The sequence below is a fragment of the Halyomorpha halys genome, unplaced genomic scaffold (assembly GCF_000696795.3).
Source record: "Halyomorpha halys isolate HHAL.00 unplaced genomic scaffold, Hhal_1.1 Scaffold394.1, whole genome shotgun sequence".
In the NCBI taxonomy this organism is placed as follows: domain Eukaryota; kingdom Metazoa; phylum Arthropoda; class Insecta; order Hemiptera; family Pentatomidae; genus Halyomorpha; species Halyomorpha halys.
Window position 1 is genome coordinate 871,773 of NW_027107850.1, and position 23,836 is coordinate 895,608.

The following is a 23,836-nucleotide window of genomic DNA, read 5'->3' on the forward strand; positions in this document are numbered from 1 at the left end:
CCCTCATAATCAACTGTTAAAAAATATATATAATATAAGTTATATCAACCATGTAAGGCCCACCAGGCCGATCTGGTATAAAAATAAAAAATAAATAATTGTCTATTTTAATCATTTATTCTATTCAACCTAACTTCTTACCTTTGTAATATATTATTCAGCTATTGATTGTATAGTTAATCTTGCAGGGTGGCTGCTAGTCTGCCTGGCTATCAATTGATTTCTAAATAAACAAGATCCTTGTAAAACCCCTTCTTCTATAATAAAAATTCAATTTGTCTATAAATAAAATACCAAACTGGTTTTGAAACCTTTCCTATTCTGTGTCCGAACGCCAGGTTGTTTTGAGCTCCATAACTCTACGCATGAATTTCGATAAAAAAAAAAACAGGATATTTTTTATTAGCTGTAACTTTTATCAATCAGCCAAATGAAAACAGATTTGCCTTGTAACTCTTATTAAAAATTCACATTTTAAAACTCACGATATGTGTTATCATTAACATTAATGTATAAATAAGGAATACTCTTTTGTTAATTATTGATTCGTTTAATTATAAGGTAAATGAAAAATCTTAAAATAAATTTAGTGTTCATTCGCTTCAAGATTTTTTGGTCTTAAAGTGTGGGATTTTTTTTTTATTCATGGAACTGAAATTTGAAGTGTTGTTTTGCAAATCGTTAAAAAAAGTGTATCAGATAAAAGATATTTTTCGATATCAACATTGACGTAGAAAAATATTACATTAGGAGTATTAATGATGTTTAGTTTAACATGTTAAAATCTGTTAAGGTGGAACCACATGTTGGTCGCTTGCCACGAATCGGATGCTTGTACAAATGCTCGGTAAAGGGGCCTCTACATGTTGGCCAACTCAGACATACGCAAGCATGTGGATGGGTGGCTTGGCTTGGTTGGCCTAGGCTCGTTACCGAGCCGTCGAGAGTCGGTTTTTTGGCCACAGATCAAAGGGGTTCGTGAGAGCGCTCGTGTAGCATCTACACCATTGTTCTTTGTCTAGTTGCAACTGAGAGCTGTTAGGAGGTTAAAGGTGTTTGTTGGTACTTTTTGTAATAAGTTTTATATTTAATCTTATTTATTTATATTTAATTTCCTTTCATTTTCTTTTTTTGTAATAAAAATAATACAATCCAAGTGCAATGGCTGAAACTACTAGTACGTCTGCCATGCTTGCCTCTCTGAATAACACTGACATGTGGATGGCCTGCTCTTTGTTTGCCGAGCATTTGTACGAGCCTGCCATCCGTGGCGAGCGGCCAACATGTGGATCCACCTTAAACAAAGAGGGGACCATCCACATGTCAGTGTTATTCAAAGAGGCAAGCATGGCGGACGTACTAGTGGTTTCAGTCATTATACTTGGATTGTATTATTTTTATTATAAAAAAAGAAAATTAAAGGAAATTAAATATAAATAAATAAGATTAAATATAAAACTTATTATAAAAAATACCAACAAACACCTTTAACCTCCTAACAGCTCTCAGTTGCAACTAGACATAGAACAATACTGGAGATGCTACACGAGCGCTCTCACGAACCCCTTTGGTCTGTTGCCAAAAAAACGACTCTCGACAGATCGGCAACGAGCTTAGGCCAAATCGTACAAGCCACCCATCCACATGCTCGTGGATGTCCGAGTTCGCCAAGGCTTGGCCAACATGTAGAGGCCCCTTTAAATGGAGTGATATTTTCTTCTTTTAGCATGTTAAAACGATTAACATTTAATATGGTTGAGAGTCTGTTAACAGGTCTGCTAAGTGGAGAATGACGTCACGTAACAGACCAGCTGAGCTTCACACCATTTTGTCTGTTGTCGTTTTGATAGGTTAGTTGTTCATAGTTCGTGTTTGGTTTGTTTTGTTTTGATTTTAATCTCTAATAAAGTAATGAATAAAAATAATAATAACATAATGGAAAAAAAAGGGATAGCAAACAAGAAAGAAGTGAGGTTTCATTTACCTATAACTGTTCGGCCGTTCACTTTTTAGAGATTTTATGGATTTCATCCTTAAATACTGTAAATAAGAGTGGGCTCAGGCTATCCCCCTTCTTGACACCTCTAGCAATTGGAAAAGCAGCAGACTCCTTTCCATTGATCCTTAGCACTGCTTTTGAATTTGTATAAAAAGATTTTATGGTTATCCGTTTATAAATGCGTTTCTTATTTATAAAAAATATATAAAATAAAATCCTCATAGAAACTTGAGTAATTAAAAAATATATTTTTAATAGATTCAAGTTCCTTATAAAACTCGTTTTCTAAACGTTATAAAAAATGTATAGCTAATTTTTATTTCATTATAAGTTATATTGATTTTTTACAAAACTGGAAGCGAATCTCAACATCTTTTAGATCCGACTTCATCTTAATTAATAAGAACTTAAAGCTCCTAAGTAAGAATGTTTTTCTTAAAGCTATAGATCATCAGTCCAGTAGGAATCACGAAATTCACATTTTCAATTTTATTTTTAATTAAAACCAATTCTGTGGTATTTAAAAACCTGAATCGTTTGTTAAAAAAGTAAGCTTGAAGAAACTTTTTTTTTTTTAGATATTATATCAGAATCATTCAACCGTAATGTACTTATTATTTAATTATTGGCAACTCTTTAATATTTTTATGAATATATAAGTGTAATCTTGGTAATCCGAAATACGGTATTCCGAATACTAAACCGAAAAAAAAATCAAATAAAACAGCATTCGTGTAAATGGCACTTTTAACTTCCCAATCTATAAACAAGCTATTGTGATCACCATGAAAATCGAGTGTGGAGATTTTTACAGTTTACAGTTTCGATATCCAGTAATCCAATTCCTATGAAAATGTGTATAATAATGTGATTCTTTAAAATTAATGGTACAAACAGGTTTAATATAAATTTTGTTGATTATCTCATTTTTTTAATATAACTTTTTTAATAAAGTAGTACAGAGAGTATTTTTTCTATTTATAATTGTTTTTTACTTACAAATGAACAATCTTATAATTGTAACAAATTTAATCATCACTAAGCATATTTGTCATTGAAAAATCTTAAAAGCCCTAAGCTTTCTAAAATTTCAAACTGCATGTTCTTTACAATTAATTTCCGATAAAATATCTAAAAAAAAATAAATAAATGAATAAATACTTAATATATATATATTTTTTTCCTAAGCTACAGGAAGTGGGCTATTACGCCATTTTCCATCTCGCAGCCCAATACAATTTTGCACTTCCTCTTAGTTGGTTGGCATCCTACTCAATATCTTCGAGACCAATACACATTAAGAGATGGTCCCCATCCATGTCCCCCATGGTACATAGAGGACATTTTGGGGAATCTACGATGCCAATTCGATGGAGGTGTTTTTGGAGCAGATCATGTCCTGTCACTAGCCGAAAAAAGCCACTGCCGGGGATTCATTTATCCTTCTGCAGTAGGCTCTCTCACTTGTTTCCTTCCACTTGAACTTTGTGTCTAGCGCTTGTCCTGGTCTTACAATAAGAACTTATCATAGATTTTACTGTTCTGCAGGAAAGTGGTTTAACAGGCTGGTTCTCTGCATAACCGAGGTTAGCCAACTTGTCAGCTTGTTCATTATCATTTATACCAACATGGCCTGGTATCCACTGCAGAGCTATAACCATTCCTCTTTTCTTCATGATAGCAGCCATGTTTCTGCACTTTTCTTCCGTGGGTGACCCTGGTCATGTACATTCATATTGTTAAATTGGCTTACACTATTTTCCTAGTATTTTCCTTAATCGGAACTTTTCAATAATCCGAATACTCCCTCTGCAGCAATTACTGAGATTGCACTGAATTTGATTAACTAATTCATAAGCAATGGCTGCTCTTATAACTAATTAAAAAAAATATGTGTATTGAGATGATAATTCACTTTAAGAAGAGCTGTTAGTGAGCACATGCGATTATCGCTTGCGCTCTTTGAAACGCTGATTTCTCTCTTTTTAGCTCGTCTTGACAAAAAAGTTTATGTTAGTGCTGAATATGATTCCTGGCTACTACAATCTACTTTCTAGCTGCATTCTGACGACTTCAGAGGTGCATCATTCAGTAGCGAAGGAAGAGGCAAACATACTGATTTACGACTGGCTTTATGTTTTCCTAACAATAAAGGAATGATGTAAATGAGGCCCTATCCTAAGAGATCAGGTGCTAAAGATATCACACCCACGTGCTGCCCACGTGTACTCCCTGGTCTTCGCCTTTCTTGGAGCTAGTCCCCCAACAGTCGAGATGATACACATTATATAAAAAAAAAGGTACCTTTATGTTCCTGACATTCGTATCCGGTTATGTGAAATGTCAGATGTAATCGACTTTATCAGGAGCACGATCCTTCCCCTGATATCAAGACGTAAAACCCTTTTTGGGCTTTTTAAAGATCTGATATTAATGGATGTCGTAACATTTGTTCAGAAATTTTCTTTTCGAAATGGCACTGGAGGATTTATAACTCAATCAAGACGAAAACCATAAAAAGTATGTTAATTTGATTCGACTTAAGACACTTATATGTTTTATTTCCAAACACAAGGTTAATAAATAACTCTTATCACATTTCTTTTATAACTTGAAAAAATTCCTTAATCTTACCATCGAGATGTTGATGTGATAGATTAAAGTAGATCAACTATGAAGTGTCCAAGTCGACAACATAAAAGAATTTACTACATATTAGTGGTCCCTCAATGGAGTCACTTTAAAGCCTAGCAAATACAGTTTTATAAATATTAAATGGTAACTCAAGTATTGGATGAAATAATTTTTTTTTTTTAATTAATAGATTTATTATTATTCAATATCACTTAAAGTCAGTTGGAGGGATAATGTGGACATATACCTGCCTAATAATCAGAGGATTCTTCCCGACCTCCCACAGGAATCCTAACCAAAGAACCAACGGGAAACTGCACATATCTTTTACTTTTTAATTTATATTAAGCCCCTATGAAATAAGTATAGAAACTGAGTCTAGTGTTGTAGGTCAATATTAAAAATTAAGATCTTACAAATTTTTTTTTTTTTTTCTTACCTCCTCAAACAAATAAACAAACAAATTACAAATATATACAAAGGAATAATATATGTACATATTGAAAACATCTTGTTTTGCCAGTATGGCATTGTATGATACGTTGCCGGGTCCGCTGAAGGCGGTGTCGTCGCATGATGGCATGTTTGCCTGAAGCTCACTGGGAATAGGGAGGGGCTATTCCTGCTGGGCAATACAAAATACACTGCTTAACGATTTTAATATTTTCAAACATACAATATTTAGTGAGGAGACATAAAAGAGAGGCAAGATGAGATAAGCGCGCCATTCCTAAAGTAAAAGTTTTTTATTTATTTTTTTTAACCTATTTATTTGTGTATTCTAGTTCTTATTAAATCTATTTACTTGTCTTTTAGTAAACTGCCCTACTGCTATTATTGTTTTGTGGATCTCTATTGATGATTTTTGTAAAATTGGTTAATTAATCGAAAGGTTGTTACGGATCACTGGAGAGTGGAGGTATGAAGGAGTGAAACGGGGGAATAATGTAACGGATATAATTGGTTAATTGTTATTTGGTTTTGTGCGAAAAGGAGGAAAACTAAGAAATCTATATAGGAAAAAATAATAATTATTTTTTGTTTAGAAAAAAAATTGTATTAAAGTGTATTGTATTTAGTGTATTGATGAAAATTGTTAGAAAACTAAAAATGTTAATGTATTGTAGTGTATATAGCGTTCCATCTCTAATACACAAAAATCAGTAAAGATAATTAATAAAATAGTTCTAACAGTAAATCCTAACTAAAATATTTGTTTGAAGAAGTTTGTCGGGGGGTGCGGTCAGCAAAGAACAACATAAATAAACAAAACCATATTTATTTATTTTATGCCGACGTTTCGACCTGAGTTTCAGGTCTTCATCAGGGGTTATGTCGCAGAGGAGGGAAAGATAAGTACTGAGTACTTATCTTTCCCTCCTCTGCGATAAATTAAATAAAATCAATTTATTTTAGCAATAACATCAAAACTACTATTCTTACGAAGGCAAAGGTCATAAACTACTTTATAGTACATTAAACTAGCTTTAATTTGATTGTTAATAGACATATGTTCGTAACATAGTTTCTGAAATATAGATTTCTCAAAGTAAATCAACTAACTACTAATCTTTCAGTACATTTTTAAGAAATGTTGCTTTTTAAAAAGCTATATCTCGAGAACTATACGACGTAAATAGCTCTATTATGGCGAACATTTCAGCAAATTTACTCTTCTTTAAATAATGCACTCTTAGTTTTTTTAGTGTTGTTGGTAGTTTTCATGATATAGAGCTCCGAATGAAAAAATTAATGTTTTTTAAGGTTTTGAAACAGTTGCCATTTCTTATTCCCCCTACCTATAGTTGGCCGACTCATCAGCTTTGACTAGTAATTATACATAATTTTCATTAAAGTAATTTAATATTTTCTTAAGTTTTTTTCTTCCCGGCTCTTGTACTATAAGCAGTATACTACTGTAGTACTGATAGATAACCACCACCTTCATGAAATGCCACATTTTGCGTGTTTTCTCGCTCCAATTCTATTTGTTGGTTCTTGGTTTTTTCAATAGACCTAAATTCTATAAATACTCCTACAACAATGTGTATTAATTTTTCCTTACTATCCTTGGATAGTCATGAGAGTTCAAATGACTCCAATCTAATTTTCGTTGACTCCCCTCTAATGCTAAAAGGAGACTGAAAGTGCATTGCCCCTTTTCTCAATCATTTTTATTCGAAACGTATTGACAGCTTAAACGAGAAAAACCTAAAACTAATGACCTGTCGCCGGGCCGATCTTCAAGTCGGCATCGTCGAGATAAAAACCTAGGAATCGCATTATTAATGTTCCCATTGTGGCATGCATCATTGGAATCAGGGCACCGTGGATCTGCCAAAGTCGTTGGCATCTTACAGTCGTCACCTTCAAGTCAAAATAGCATTAGATTATTAATTAATTTCGAAGCTTTGTAATTTAGCATCTGTTTTTATCCTAAACATTTTATTCAGTTTTGCCTTAGTATTATAATTTAAAAGTAATGCAATGGAACTGCAGTGAGTGGTGCAGTACTTGGTATGGAAGTACCATTACTAGACTTATCAACACACTCGACCCGAATTTTCCTCCATCAAGGGTACCCACTTTATGAGGCTTGGTGAATCTCAAAGGTCTTCCGAACCCACAGGGTTGACTCACGGCTATAGTAGTAGAATAAATAATTATCTGTCACAGCCGGATTCAAACCCGGGTCCTTGAAGTTTTTAGCACTCTTACCACTGAGCCACGCCGCTCCCAACATATATGTTTATTTAATCCTAAATTCGTCTACTATAAACTGTTGCAGCTTAACATCACATTCTTACCATATCCGGGGAAACTCTTAAGGGGTAAAAAATAGAAATTGGGTAAGGAACTGAAACTAAGGAAATATTTGTTGAAGGATGGTCAAGGTAGTGTAACATGCTAATATTATATTGTAGATTAACAATAATATAAGACATATAGTTAATGGATTATCCAAAATACTCCCAAATAACTGGTCCGTTCAAAATAAGTAAACAATGTATTTAATTAATTGCTTGCCATGTGCTTGTAAAATCTCAGCCTCCTTTTCCTGATGACTGTTTCCAGGTCTTCCAAATCCCTATATATTTCCTCATTGGATTTCCTCATATATCCTTCTCCCGTTATTTTGGGTCCGTGAGTCCTCCTGAGAATTTTCCTCTCAATCTTCAGGACCCTCTCCAGACTCGGAAGGCTGACTGTTTCCATACCATGCAGTATCACTGGCCTTACTACTGTACTGTAGCATCTTATTTTAGCTTTCCACCTGGGCTATTCTTTCTCCTATGGACGACCTATCCGGACCGTTGTTGCAGATTATCTCTCAACATTCTTTATTTATACTTTAGATGTCCAACGTTTCGGCCAACTTGACCAGCCTCAAGAACAATCTTAACTATAAATTCACAGCTCACATCCAAATATTAAAACTTTTTGCCAGCTATTCTACCCAGGTCTAATGAAATGCCTCAAATTAACCTGTGTATGTTACTATTTCATTAAAATATGAATAATTTTAATCAATTTAAACACTGATATCACACACTTTAATTCCATATATTCATTAATTGTAATTATAAGTATTTAAATTTAAATGAAATAGTGGCGTACATTCCTTGATTTGACTAATTTTATTAGACCTGGACAGAAAAGCCTGCAAATAATTTATAATATTTGAATGTGAGGTGTAAATTTATAGTTAACATTGTATGTTAAGTTGTAGCCCAAACATTGGCCATTTAAATCATTTATAAAGAATGTTAAGACTTAATTGTGGTACAATTTAGTTAATTATTAAAACCAATCTTGAAGAAGTAAAATGAAGCGTACATACTAGTAAAAATACTTCACATTTATTATGAGATAAAAATCGAAGGAGATCATATAAATTCCTGGGGTAAGGTATTTTTTAAAGAGGAAAGATGTTTTTGTTGAACATTATGCGCTGAATCCTATAGAAACCAAAGTAAGACAAAATAACTGCCCCAAAGAAAGTTATACTTTATTGGAGGCGAAAATTCACATGTTTATATTATTTATTACTTTTTTTTTATTTTTCAATGACAACGTACGTATAAAATTAAAGCTGACGAAATGCATGTATTAAATTTTTTTTTCGGGCTATCGTCGACGCAGCTACAGTGCGCAACAGGTCGCAAATGGTCCAGACATCGAAGACTCAAATAAAGCGTTTTCAGGAAAAAAAAAGAAATAAGAGTTTTTTTCTCAACGATTTAACATGTTTTTTGGGATGCTGAATCAGAATTTCAAGTTTTATCCAACTTGTTATCCAACTTCACGACTAAAATACGAAGAAGAAAAAAGTAAATAATGTTTTCAGTTTTTTCTTATATCTCGAGATTTTTTTTTCAGAACTGGAGAATCGAAAAGAATCCTACAGGAATATTTCGTTATGTCCGACTTAACCTGTTGAACAGATCCGCTATATAGGATTCTATCTTGACCAGCAACGTATTGGGAGTACCTTTACGAAACTGAACTGAAACACGACACTGCTCATAAATTCCGATTACTGCAATGTTTGATAAACGCTCCAAACTTTCCATTTACTACAAAATAATTTCATATATACCATGGTTATCTGACCTTTTTGGTTTAGCCAAATTGAGCTTCGGGGCTCTATAAAACCATCAAATTCCTTCCAATTCAAAATCCTCAATGCTCCTTTTTATGTGACAAATAAACATCCCAAAAAACCTCAAGATTCGGCCCGTAATAGAAGTTCCACCTATAATTGCGAACTCCTTGCCCACGAAAACCCATTAGTACTTAATCTCTTAATCTCCGTTTTGTTATTATTTTACTATCTGATCTTGGAACCGACGGTTCGATTTGAGAGTAAAGATCAGGACCAGGCAGGTGTAGTGGAAAAGAAAGAGAACGAAATATACGAAAAATTCATCACTTTTCTTCCTTAAAGAAAACTCATCCTTTCCCTAAAACAAAAAATTATCCCTTCTCTAAAAGAAAAATTCACCCCTTATCAAAAATAAAAATGCATTCCTTGCCTAAAAGAAAAATTCATCCCTTTCCTTAGAGAAAAATCCCACGAGACCTTGGAAGAGAGAGAGTTCACCGTGAGAAGCCTCAGGTACGGATCTCGAGGATTAATTCAAATAGAACAAGAAGATTTTAAAAAGATTTAGGTGTTAGTATATTGAGAATATTCAATCTTGGCCGCAAAATATTGTCGTGGACTCCTTGGGCATGGTACATCATCATCTGCATGGGAATTAGCACTAAGATACTACTAGCTCCAAGGAGCCGGGTTCGATTATCGGCTGTAGCTTATTATTATTTATTCGGTTACTAAAGTCTTGAGTCAACTCTGTGGCTTCAGAGAGTCCTCCGACCCCATCCACCCAGCCTCTTTAAAGTGGGTACCCTTAATCGGGGAAAAATCTTGCGGCTGAGCGTGATAGACAAATCAACTCCATGTATAACTGCAGTTTCTTACAAAGTTTCTGTAACCCTGAACCTGCATGGCTTATAGCGGTCCAAATTTTCATTTCTTTTTCACTTATATATCTGTTTGTTATTTATTTATATGTTTTTATAGATGAGAAGAAAGTGGACCGTAGATAATATACATGAGGAGGTGATGGTTGGGGGTGCGGTCAGAATATAAAAAAAAAAATAAGTCGAGAAAACTTATTTAATAATACCAACGTTTCGGCCAGAGTTTCTAGCCCTCATCAGGGAACTATCACGGGCTAAGAACAAAGAGCGAGAAAACAACCAATGAATAAAAAAAAATTTAAAAAGAGAAAATATAGACACAATGATACAAGTAAATAATAATACAGAATGAAAATTAATAAAAATAAAGTCATGAAAGAAATGGAAAATAAAACATTTTTATGTTTTACTGGAAGATTATTGATTGACCGTGTGTGAAGATGAAAGGAATATGGTCCGGGTGCGGTCAAGAAAAACTCAAATAGTAGAAATATACTAATTTAATGAGCCAACGTTTCGCCCCACGTTGCAGGGCTTCTTCAGGGCTATTTTGACGGCAGTCAAAACTAAAATGGTCTTTAGTTTTGTCAAAACTTTTAGTTTTGACTGCCGTCAAAATAGCCCTGAAGAAGCTCTGCAACGTGGGGCGAAACGTTGGCTCATTAAATTAGTATATTTCTACTATTTGAGTTTTTCTTGACCGCACCCGGACCATATTCCTTTCATCTTAAGCCCTGAAGAAGCCCTGCAACGTGGGGCGAAACGTTGGCTCATTAAATTAGTATATTTCTACTATTTGAGTTTTTCTTGACCGCACCCGGACCATATTCCTTTCATTTTTATGTTTTGTTTCGTTATTCTAGTATTATACTTCCTAATACTATAATATGTAAAATATACATATATTTATTTTATTTTTCTCCATAACTTTAATTTTTTAATTATTATTAAATTGATATATTCATATTCCTTTGCATTATATTACTTTAAAATGTTTATATCCCTGATTATGCTATTCTACTTACATATTTAATTAATCGTTTTATTTCCCATTTCTTTCTTCACTTTATTTTTATTAATTTCCATTCTGTATAATTATCTACTTGTAGCATTCTGTTTATATTTTCAATTGTTATTCTTTTTTTTTGTATTCATTGGTTGCTATGTGAACTCTCAACTTATTTGTTCTATTTAGTGACCGCAACCCCAACAATCTTCTCCTCAAATATGTCTTTAACTTTTTACTTCTATTACTATCTTATTTTAACTTATTGCTACATTTTCATATATTCATAACTTATTTTATTATTATTTATATATTTTTTGTATGCTTACCGGAAGTATAATAAATGATTATATGAATCCAAAAACGTACAACTTCAATATGTGTAATAATTTCAATATTTGTGTCGAATCACCGGAAATATTAGATATGAAAGTGTGGGATTTGAAAAGAGGATAAAATCTATACTGTTAAGAATAAGATCAAAAGAACGAACCCAAAAAAAAAAAGAAATTAAATATATAGTAGAGAAAAGTAATAAATATTATTGAAAAAAATACGGTATTGTCTTGTAACTGTTGTATCTTGGTTAATTCATTTATGCCAGTATTTATATTATATCTTACAATATTGATTAGTAAGCCAATATATTTGGGTAGCATTACTTGTTGAATAAAGTATTTCTCTCCACTCCATGTTATGATTTGTAAGATGCAACCACCAGCGTAGTTTACATTAGGTAACATCATCAATTTATTAATAGGAAACTAATGGACCAGTTTAATAAATCATTCATAATAAGTAAGAGAGTTCCTCCTAATAATCCAATAATGGATAGCATTTCGTATTTTTTTTTTTTTTTTTATAAAACCATCCAAATTTAAGACGGTCACTGAATTTTCGGGTTATATATTCTTCAATTTGACACATTGATGACCAGTTTTACGAGAAAAGCTTAATCTGGTGCCTCGTTACGGGGTCTATTAACGGACTAAATTGTATAGGTTTAGGCTATTTGCATACAATGACCATACATCGTATCTCTTCGATTGGGTTCCTGCGCTCTTCTCTCCTAAAAAAAAAGAAAAGAAAAAGGACTCAAAATCCCAAGGGAGTGAAGGCTTATTTACAAATATGGATAAAATTAGTTTGTCAAGGCCTTGATAAGAGTAAAATATCCCTTGTTGGATAATCTCTCGCCCTCAGGACTCGCGGGTTTTTTCTTGTAAATGACTGTAATTTGTCGAACCGTTTATGGTAATTTTATCGAGAGAGTGTTTGTTTATTTCGGGGCTGTGCCCGTCGTTGCGCAGTCATCCTTCAGTTGGAAGTGTTAAGACACGGCTTCCTCAACGGAGATCGGAGATAGCGGCGTCTGGTCCGTCAAGGATCGAGATGAGTGTCAATAATCGATATCTATGGAGTCGAGATATCAGATAAATATTTGTATTTATTTTATGCTTTTAACCGTTGAAGAATTTATTCGACGAAAAAGGAACACTTAATTATTGCTTGATAAAAGTTACTGTCGGCCAGTGTGATGGATTGTTTTTATACGACCCAATATCTCTGGATAGAGAAGAATGTCTAGGCCTCTCGGTTTGGTTGGATCGTTATTCACACTAATTGTGTGTATATATAATTTTATTTTTATACTTAATTATTTTATTATTTATTTATAAAAGGAAGAACTTTGTTGTGGAAAAATAAACTAAGTTGAGGGATAACGTTGAAAAATATTTGTTTTAGTGGATATAGTTTGATGACAAATAAATAATTGCATTACTAATAAAGTGTAACTGTAAACTAAAAGTATAATGCCGAAATTATTAATTAGTAGTAATTGAAATATTACTTTGTGCCACACTCAAGAGCAATAGGTACTAAGGGAAACACAATCACACCATACATAAATACTAACTAAAAATATGTAAATAAATAATACTGGGACCTATGTGACTTTTTGCATTGGCAGCTGCTTCTACTCACCTCTTCTTTTTAATAACATTCCCTTACCAAGATCCAACAGAGTGCCATATCTTGGATTCATTCTTGACAAGAGACTCATCTGGAACCAACATACTAAGAGCTAAGCGGACGACTAACTCAACTTTACCGACTGCTCAGCAGGACATCAATCTCTCCATAGAAAACTTACTACTAATTTATAAAACTATCCTCAGACCTATCTGGACCTACGGACTTAAACTTTGTGGAACAGCTAAACCGTCGAACATCAATCGTATCCAACAGAACACTACGCTATGACCTTCATATCTTTTTGTCCCTCAACTCATTCAAACGAAATTCTCAAAATTCTGCCTTTCTAATCATGCTAATGCATATCCAGTTCCACCCATCCTTACAATCCACCTTGAAGGTTGAAACGGCAGAGACCTTTTGTAAAATAAAATCGACAATTGGAGTTCTGGCAATGGTCAAATGCTCCGCTCATGTAGAGTAATTGCGGTGGCACACTTACTCAGCCATCACTGGCTCCTTACTGGTGACGCGGTGAAAAGGCTGCACTGGGATCTCCAAGGGCCCAGCTTTACCCCACATGCATGGGGAATAGATTGGGCTCTGGGATCATCAGGTCGAAATTGTAAATGTTGTACATACTTTTTTTTAATAGTTTATGTTACTTCATTATCCTAGTTTGATTATGTTAATTTTATTTATTTACTTATTTTATTTATAATGTTTTATTATTGGTATGAATATTGCAATTCATTTTTAATGGTAGATTGTAATATTTATCAATATATAAATACATTTTTAAAAAATATTGGAAGATCGTTGATTGACCAAGTGTAATAATAAAAGGACGTTGGTCAGGGTGCAGTCAAAGAAAAACTCAAAGTTTTTCAACAACAAAATAGTAATAAAACTATTTAACGTGAGCCAACGTTATAGTTGTATTACTATTTGCTATAGTAAAACGTTATATTTTCATTACTAAATAGTTTTATTATTATTTGTTATAGTAAAATGTTATATTTTCATTACCAAATAATTTTATTATTATTTGAGTTTCATCTTGTTCGCACCCTGACCAACATCCTTTTATTATTAGTTACGGTCAATCAACAATGTTCCAGTATATTTTATTTACCTGTTATTTTCAGTTAATATTTATATTAATATAATAGTATAATCTCTTATACTTGGTTTCTACAACCCTGATACATATTGCTGTTGTCATTCTCCGTTTAATAGACCTAGTAACAGACTCGCAACCATATTATATGTTATATCTTTTTAACATAGTAAAAGAAGGAAATATTTCTCCATTTAACATGTTAAACTCATGATCATGAATACCCCTTATATTTCTACTATCGTACATAACAATTGATTTGACAAAAGGTTGTCGAGATATCACTTATTTAAAAGTTCATACAAATAAAAAAAATAATAATAAAATAATTAGTGAAAGTATAATATGTGATTCATTGTTTCAGGTTGCCATAATATATATGGAATTGGATTAGGTGAAGATAACCTTCACCGATATGGCCCAAATCTCCATTTACGTAAGTGAAATATTTACAAATTATTTTTAAATATTCTATCTCCCTTTAACTGTACCACGATTCACTTAATGGACATTTTTTAAATATGAATACAATTAGCAATAATGAGTTTTAACTTACAATTACATTCGTGCAATTTTTTACTTTCACTTACCTATGTATATATGGAATATAAAGTAATTGTGCAAAATTTTAAATCTGAGTTATCGACGAAAATAACAGAAGTTTTGAGACTTTTTTCGTGAGATTTTTTCAAAAGCGCCACTTTATAGAATTTTGTATTTCACTTTTTTCTTTTTTCTCCTAAACGACTCGAACGATTTGGATTAAACTCAGTGAATAAATAAACAATTAAGTGACCTTTAATATCAGAAAGGTTTAATAAAATAAAAAACTTTATTAAAATTTATTAGGACTAACGTTTCGGCCTGAATTCTTAGCCTTCATCAGGGCTAAAAACAAAAAACATGGTAAAAAGCAACGAATAAAAAGATATTTAACAGGATTAAAGTAAATAAAAAATAACATTATAAATAATTAATATTAATAATTATAATTAATGGGTTTATTTTTATTTCATTAATTATGTTAGTTTAATTACATTTTTAATTACGTATATATACGTTATATTTCCCACTTCGTTCATTACTTTATTTTAATCTATTTTCATTTTGTACAATTATTTACATTAATCTTTCTATATATCCTTATATTCATTGGTTATTACCTTTTTTTTTTGCTTTTAGCCCTAATGAAGGCTAGAAATTCTGGCCGAAACATTGGCTCTAATAAATAAGTTGTTTAACTATTATTTATTTTTTTATTCATAATTTCTTTCTTCTCTTGTCTTTAGCTATTAGTTATTACTTCAACACGTGCTTACTGATCTATACAAAACTTGGAGACGTAAATAAGTGAAAGTTTTGTGATGGTGAGCACCGCACTGGATTATTTTTTAAGCGATATTGACAACACAAAGAAACTTATAGTGAGTGTGTAGTATCGTTCAGTGTACGTGAAATAAAAAATTTAAATCCCTCAATAAATATAATAATTAAAAAATTAAAACATCGTTCTGGAGCAATGTGAAAGAATTTTTGGAATTAAGGAAAAATTATTTTTCAGACTTACAAGATACTACAGTTTAAGTGAAGATTTGTAAATATTTCTACTATTTCATTTTCCTGTTCTTTTTAGATTAACCCCTTCTTGGCGAAAACCCCCGAAGTCAAATTCCCCGAGGATGTATACATACATATAACATTTTCTGTTTAAGGACCTGCCTTGAACGAACAGAGAAGTCAGATATGCGGCTCAGTTCTGGATGAGCTATACATTTCGCGATAAATTAGTCAGAAACTATGTCATTGCCTAGAAGTAGTTCTGTTTACTGGGCTATTCTTGATGCCTTACGAACCGGGGTCTCTACTCATCAAGACAATTGGGGTCAAGAGGAGGTCTGGCATACCTTGCGGCATAGCTCCAGGCTCTAATATCCACTGTACTGTTAGTTATATAGTATAACTCTTCTTATTTAATTTATTTTAAAATAAAAGCCATGTCATGAAGTTTTCTTTTTAAATGTCCCTATTTACAAATAATGATAATAGTTATAATAAATAAATCATCATATACCTATTACGTATATTATATTAGAAAACGTTGAAAGAAATCGTTTGCATTCCGTGGCTATCAGGTGAGCCAGTGCTATTTATATCGGACCGTGGAATAAAATTAGAACGGTTTACATAAAAAAATTCTCCTTTCTAGATCAAGGCAAATACTCAATCGTAAACAACTATTTCAAATGCTCATTCAAGGATAGTCGTCCTGTAAGCAAGCAAGTACTTTTCCACACTTTTTTACAAATATTTCGGCTAATAAGAAATTTTAATTAAATTTCTCTCAATCAAATTCCATATCCTAATCCTGAAATAATAAATGTTCAATAAATACTATAACCAAATAATTATATAAATATAAATAATTAACCGTTGATTCAAATTATGAAAAAGATGGTCAAAATAGTTAACACCTATTTATTTGCTACGTTTCGTCCCACTTCGTAGCCCTTCATCTGGGCTAAACAGATACCAAAACAACTAAAAATACTTTGACACAGTAAGATACCAAAAAAAGGTAAATTATGGTAGGGTTAAAATTATGTAAAAATAAGTAAAAAGAAAATTATATAAAAGGAAAGAAAATAAGAAATAAGATAGTATTAATATAAAATAAACAATGATAAGAATATTTATATAAACTACTTTTGTTGTCTTTTGACCGTACCCCTGACCATCTTCTTCATAATTTACAACCAAAGACCTTAACATCCCATTCGTTGCAGATTTGACCCAAAACAGATATGCGTCTTTTTATTCCAAACTCCTTAACCATCCTAACCCATTAATTCTTAATTTTTCATCCTTAACAATCCCTGATAATCCTCCGAGGCGTCTGAAAAGAAGATGGCCACGGGACCTTCTAGTTTAAGTTAATGTTTGAAGTACCACCAATGGGTGGTTCCTTCCCAAGATTTTCAAGTGTATATGAAACATACTACATATTTACCTGTTGTATTATTTTGTACAGTTGTAAATTACAATAAATAAATAATAAAAAAAAAAAATAAAAAAAATAATTTACAACCAAAGAAATTTCACTTTTAACGCGCGAGAGTTTCACGAATTTAAATGTTCGTGATATAGATATTTGATGGCATAGAAAAAAAAAATTATAAATAATGTTAATACATGTTATATTACATCAGTCAATTCAGAAACCCAATCATGTATGTTTTAATTAATATGGATACAGGATCAATTTTTAATTTTAGTTTCAAAATAATATTTTTTATCTGTTTATCAACAAAGTCATATGTGACGTCATTTAGACATAAACAAACAACACTAATTTAGCGATTCACACTTTTTAGATGTCTTTAAATTATTACGTATTTTGCTGTTAAAATAATTTTCTTTCTTTTTTACAAAAACAACCATGGAATACGAATTAGTAAAATAAAAAATAATATACCAGCTCTAACGAAATATTCCAAGTTTTGACATCTTTTGGCATTTGGCAAATAACTTTTATGGAGTCTTTATAGTTATATTTTTGCAATTAGTTAGTGCACTATAACAATAAAGAATATAACTCATAGTAAATAATTGTTTAAACAACAAAGAAAACTAAAAACAAAAATTAAAATAAAACCCGTAGTGAGTAGATAACAGCTTAGCTGTATGTTTAATCGAAATTACATGCCAAAGAGTTATGGCGTCTTGCTTTTCGGAAAAAAAAAGTTTAGTGCATAGTTTGAGACTATCAAGCGATTTTATAAAAAAAAAGTTTATCAGTATCAACTTAAGAGGTTTTATCAGTGAAAATAATATATTGAGTGGAACAATACATCCACACAGTCTTCTGCTTTATCTATACTACAAAAACTTTTTTTTATTTTTATGCTTACAATTAGTTGAGGGGTTGTAAAAAAAAAAAAAAAACCAGGAGGAAAAAAATTATAAACTAACAATATTTATATAATTAAGGGAGAGGGTAGCTAATTGGTAAGGCAATGGGCCACTAACTCCAAGGATTCGGGTTCGAATCCGGCTGTAGCAAATAATTATTATCTGTTGCATGTAGTCGTTGAGTCAGCCCTGTGGGTTCCGGAGCCCTCCGAGGTCCACCCAGCCTCATGGGTACCCTTAATTGGGTAATAATCTGGCGATCGAGGATTGTGACCAAATCAATGCAAACCTCCTTGCACAATCGTTGGTTTAATGACAACTTCCTTACAAAGTACAGCACCTCTGACTCTATATGGGTTATAGGGGTACAAATTTAATTTTTATTTTTAAAATTGTTATAATTAAATTAGGGTATTATAAAATAAAATAATATATCACAAATGTTATGTAAAATGGACAAATATATTTTGTACCTTATGTGATTTGGAAAATTTTGTATATATATTTCAGGTTTATTTAGAACTCAGAACATTGCTTTGACTTTTTTATTAATTTTTAAGACCAAAAGTGTGATTGCTTTTTTTTAATTACGAAGTATATCAGCTTAAACGATGATATACATATTTATAACGTATTTTGTAAGCTAATTTTTTAAGAGATTCCATCACTCTACGAGTTAAAAAGAAATGATTAGAAGAAAATAGAGGATGTATCAGAACCAAGTGTATTTTCTGTCCTCTCTAGCACTAACAAAAAAAGAAATTCTGAAGATTCTTTACCGTAGTATTTTGAGGAACGGTTGCCAAAATAACCCAACACGGTCAGTGATTCATTTGATCAGTATTCGCTATTATTAGTCCTATCTATTTATGGAATGAATTTTTCACTTATTTTTAATTTAGGTTTTGTATTTAGCCATTCTAGCAGGTACTATGAATTCAAATTGAAACGGTTATAAATGGTGTCATGCTTAAACTATACTTATGTTATAATAAATGCAATAATTAATGGCTAATTAAACTATGTAGTTTTTGTAAAAATGTATATATATTTTTACACAGACTACACTCGGTCGATTAATATTTGATCCTCCATAAGTCTATAATAAGTATAAGTATAAGTAAATAGACTAACACTCAGATAAAAATTAATAATTATCAGTTAATAGTTGAAGAAATAATGGTTGGATGTGCATTCAGCAGACAGAAATAAGTAAAACTTATGTATTAGTGCCGTCGTATCGGCCAGAATTTCAGGCGTTCGTCAGGGCTAAGAACAAAAAAAAAAAACAAGATAACAACCAATGAATAAAAGGAAATATAAAATAACTTGACACATAAAAAGATAACAGATAATATAGGTACATAAGTAGTATTCGAGTAAATTAATGGTGTCATATTACACGAATATTGAAACTGAATGGGAATATAATAATATTAAAATTAGGAATGAAAGAAGAAAAAAAAAATAAACTAAGTAATTATATGTACGACTTACTTAGTTAACTTTCATATCTTTATCTTTATTTTCCCTTATTTCATTCTTAATTTTAATACTACTATATTGCCATTCAGTTTTAATATTCTTGCAATATGACACTATAAATTTTCTTGATCTTAATTTATCTTCTATATATGTCTCGAAATCCTGCACTTATTTTTATTCGTTATGGTTGTTATCTTGTTCTTAGCTCTTACGAAAGTCTGAAATTCTGGCTAAAACATTGGCAAAATAAATAAGTTTACTTATATATTTTCTCCTTTGACCAAACCTCCAAACATTTTCTTCTCATAAAAATTAAATTTGAATCTAGAAATATCTCTGAAGAATTTTTGAAGTCAAAACTATATAACTATCCTATAAATTAAGCCATGTTTAATTGATGCTACTTGACAATTTAAAATTTTATTATATTTCACATATATTCTTGTTGTCGTAATATTTTTTCTAAGCTACATGGGATAAGATGCTGATACTGGGGCGAAACAAGGAAGTGGTTTTGAAGGAGTCTCTTTTACTGCATTGAGAAGAGGGATGTGCGGTGTTTTGAAAATTTATAAAATCGGAAATCAATCTTCTGGGTGACGGCGTTCAACAGTCTTCTTAAATCAGTAGTCAGTCAATCAGATGTCTTTAGTCTAGACTGAGGCTGTATGTTTCCGTCAATATACCACCCGTCCAGTCGGGCTAAAGTTTGGATAAGTGAGTTAGTGCAGTTTCGAATGTTATACATCATTCCTTCATCTTATATATCATTCCTGCCTGAAGATTATTTGTATGTAATTTCATTTATTTCAAATTATTTGTGAACTTTGATTTTAATTCATATTATTAGTACAACCCACACTTTCATTTATTGTTAAATGTACTTTCCTATCTACGTGTTGTCACACGCTAGTCATTTATGAAGTGTTTATTTAAAATATTTAATATAACTAATTTAATTTTTTTAAAGTAAAAAAAGATGTACATAATGAGGTGTAGATAGTTGACCGTAGATTACTGATTGGAGATGATCGGGGGTTACGGTCAGCAAAGAATGAACATAAATAAACATTTTTATATATATATTTATGGGCATAAATAAATATTTTTTTGTTTATTTATGTTGTTTCTTTGCTGACCGCACCCCACGATCATCTTCTTCAATCAATTAATGTTTAGATACAAGTTTCAATTATATTACAAAAAAAGAAGAAAAAAAAGCAAATTAGACACTTCAAACAATCAAGCCGATTTTTTTCCGATTTTTACTTTGTAATTAAAAAACAACAACAAATGTATACTAAAAATTTAATTATGAAAAATCATTACACATCTTTTCAGTTTTAAAACTGGATAAAAAATTAAATTAAAATTTTATTTTATTATATTAGTTGTTATTTCTAGTAGCTATTGTGATTTTTTTTTCAAATTTGGAATTATATAATAGTAAAATAAGTAGGATAATTCAGCTTATTTTTGTATAATTTTTTTCTTAATTAGCGATAATCGAATTCTAAAATCTCTAAAACCTAAAATCACTAAAAAATCTAATGTAATGTTTTTTCCCGTTTACTTTTTGGTACTTGATACTGTTTTAATTATATTATGAGACAAAATTTTGATAAAGGGAGTCAATGAATAAATAAAATTAGTAAAATAATACAGAAATAATAACATAAAAATTTTTTTTAAAGAAATCTGTTATTTAACAGTTATCTGATTTAAAAAATACAAGGCACTGTACAATAAAAGTGTAATCAATATCTTTATTGATGTATGTTGATAATCAATGTTCTCTAATAATTATTCTGTGGTTACAGAAAAGAAATGGATAGCCCGTAATTAACTAAATAATGAAAAAAAAAATTCTGACCGATTTTGATTATTTTTTAAATATATACATTTTTTCTAATACTAAATAAAAATTCAAATTTTTTCCAGTTAATTCTTTATTATTATATTGAAAAGTAATTTTTAATAATAAGATTCATCTGTTCATTCCAAACACCAAGAATTAGTATTTTAAAATTTATTCCGGTGAAAAAGCATTGGGAAACATTTTTTTTTTTAAATTGTATTTTACTAAATTAGAAAAATAACATTGTTATGTTATATAGTTATATCTTTTACTTTTTTTTTTTTTCAAATGAGAAATAATACAGCATTAAAATAAGAGGAATAACCGGCCTATATATGTACAAATGACTTTGTTTAAACTTTATTTTTCCATTTATGTTGATTCGAACCGCTTGAAAAATCGATTATACAGTATTTCTTAATTTCTTCTTGATAAGGTACATATAAATAGTGTTTCCCATTACCTATTACTGCTATGTTAGATCACTGTCATCTAATAAATGTTTTGGAAACAATTTACTTAAATTTTGAAGATTGGAGCATAGAAATAACCTGAGGAGGTAAATTGAAGACAGCGGTTGCGAGGTCAACGACTCAGCGAGTCATGAATCATCCCTCGTCATGGCTTCAACAAGACAGTCAACTTTCCGATCGGCTCCGGCTTCGTCTTAGATTCTGTTATAGAGAAAGCCGTGTACGAAATACATTACTAGAACATATTTACTCCTGGAGGGGTTGAAAATTATGAATGAATGAATTACTGGATGATATTAATTCAGGAGTGGAAGGATCTTATCTAGGCTAAGTTTGGAACAGAAGAAATGCAATTCCATATAGAGTATGTCATTTTCGGCACTAACCTCCTGAAGGTATCCAAAGACAAGTCCTCCGCTGAAAGAACAAGACACAATCACAGACGCGAGAGACGAACGTTGGGGCGGCACTGAGTGTGGTCCGCTCCGCCTCCACGCAGCCCCCACTGCGGGGTAAATATAGTACCTGTACTGGCACCTGCCTCTCTTGTCCCAATTGTCTGGGTAGTTTCGTAAGGTTATCTTGGCCATATCCATTAGACACTCACCGTGTTATGTTATGGTAAATGTAGCGATGAACATGTTCTATGTAGTTGGTAGAACGATCTTCGAACTTGCCGAAATGTTATATCAAGAGTCGAATAATATCTATGACACCATTAAGAAAGATATGTTAACTAGATTTTTGAATACTTATGGTATCATAATCCACATACTTTCCTAAAATAGATTTTTTTATTGTAACCCACTTCCTGAACATTTCTGACTTAAGAAGACTACAGATATCAAACCTAATCTAACCAGAGTGGGAGAATCATGTTTTCATTCCGTGGGGTCACCACGAAATAAATGTTAATCCTTCCAGGCCGGATTTGTACTGGCGTTTCTGCTGACTAGAGGTTACTACAGTTACGCCTCAACTCCCTCTACTACAAATGCATTTTTCAGTAAGGAACCACATTTAATTTACATACTAACAAAACCAAGGAAACATTTAGCAATAAGAACCTTGTTTAATTCCTTTCCACATACACCATCAATTTATCTATTTTTTATTATTATTTTTTTTTAAATTATGTATTCATTGTATAACTCAGTTATTTATTTTACCAATTCTTTATAGATTAGTTTGTTTTTTTGTTTTAATTTTTCAGTTACATAGCTACTGTTATTTTTATTTATTTTTTTAATAATTTATCTTAATTGTTAAATAATTATGACCTTCTAAATAGTACGTGTCGTTTGTATGAGACTATAACCTCCCCTTATTATCAATTATTAAAAGTACATTAAATTGTTATATAACATGTTAGGTTCGCCAGGCCGATCTGATAATCTATTATATAAAAATAAATATTTATTTTTTGGTATTTTATGCATTGCCATACCGTTCATCCGATTGTAATTGGCTCTTTGTTAAAAGTTAAATTCCAAGTTCTACGGTTAACAAACAAACTAAAACAAAATTAACAAAATCAGCTTTTTTGGCGCGTTGCTCCGAAAATATATATGTTTTTTATGGTAATTATATGTGAATAAATTTGACTTCTTCTAATGCATAAGAAAAAAATATAATTGCCGATGAATGAAATTTTGAGCTGTTGCCACTTTTTGTATATAAGTAATTAGCAAAAACATTGTATATTCAAAAGAAATTTTTAATATAATTTACACTCCTTTGTACCTCAATTTATTATGTATATTGTCTTTTCTTCATCATGTTATGTTTTATCCATTTTTTTAAACTTTTACATGTTGCCAATTCTGCGCAGCCAGTAAGGACTCCTATATTAAAGTATGCAAAATCTATATGAAACAATCATAACCAC

At 31.4% G+C, this 23,836-nt stretch overlaps 1 long non-coding RNA gene across 2 annotated transcripts in view; it reads left to right on the forward strand.

The window, feature by feature from the left end:
- Nucleotides 1-23,836, forward strand: part of LOC106682189 (uncharacterized) — a 704,551-nt gene that overhangs the window by 618,553 nt on the left and 62,162 nt on the right. For both annotated transcript variants that reach the window (XR_010843124.1, XR_001343380.3), the window contains one exon: nt 14,588-14,659. This is a non-coding gene — a long non-coding RNA (uncharacterized lncRNA). The remainder of the gene's footprint in view (nt 1-14,587; nt 14,660-23,836) is intronic.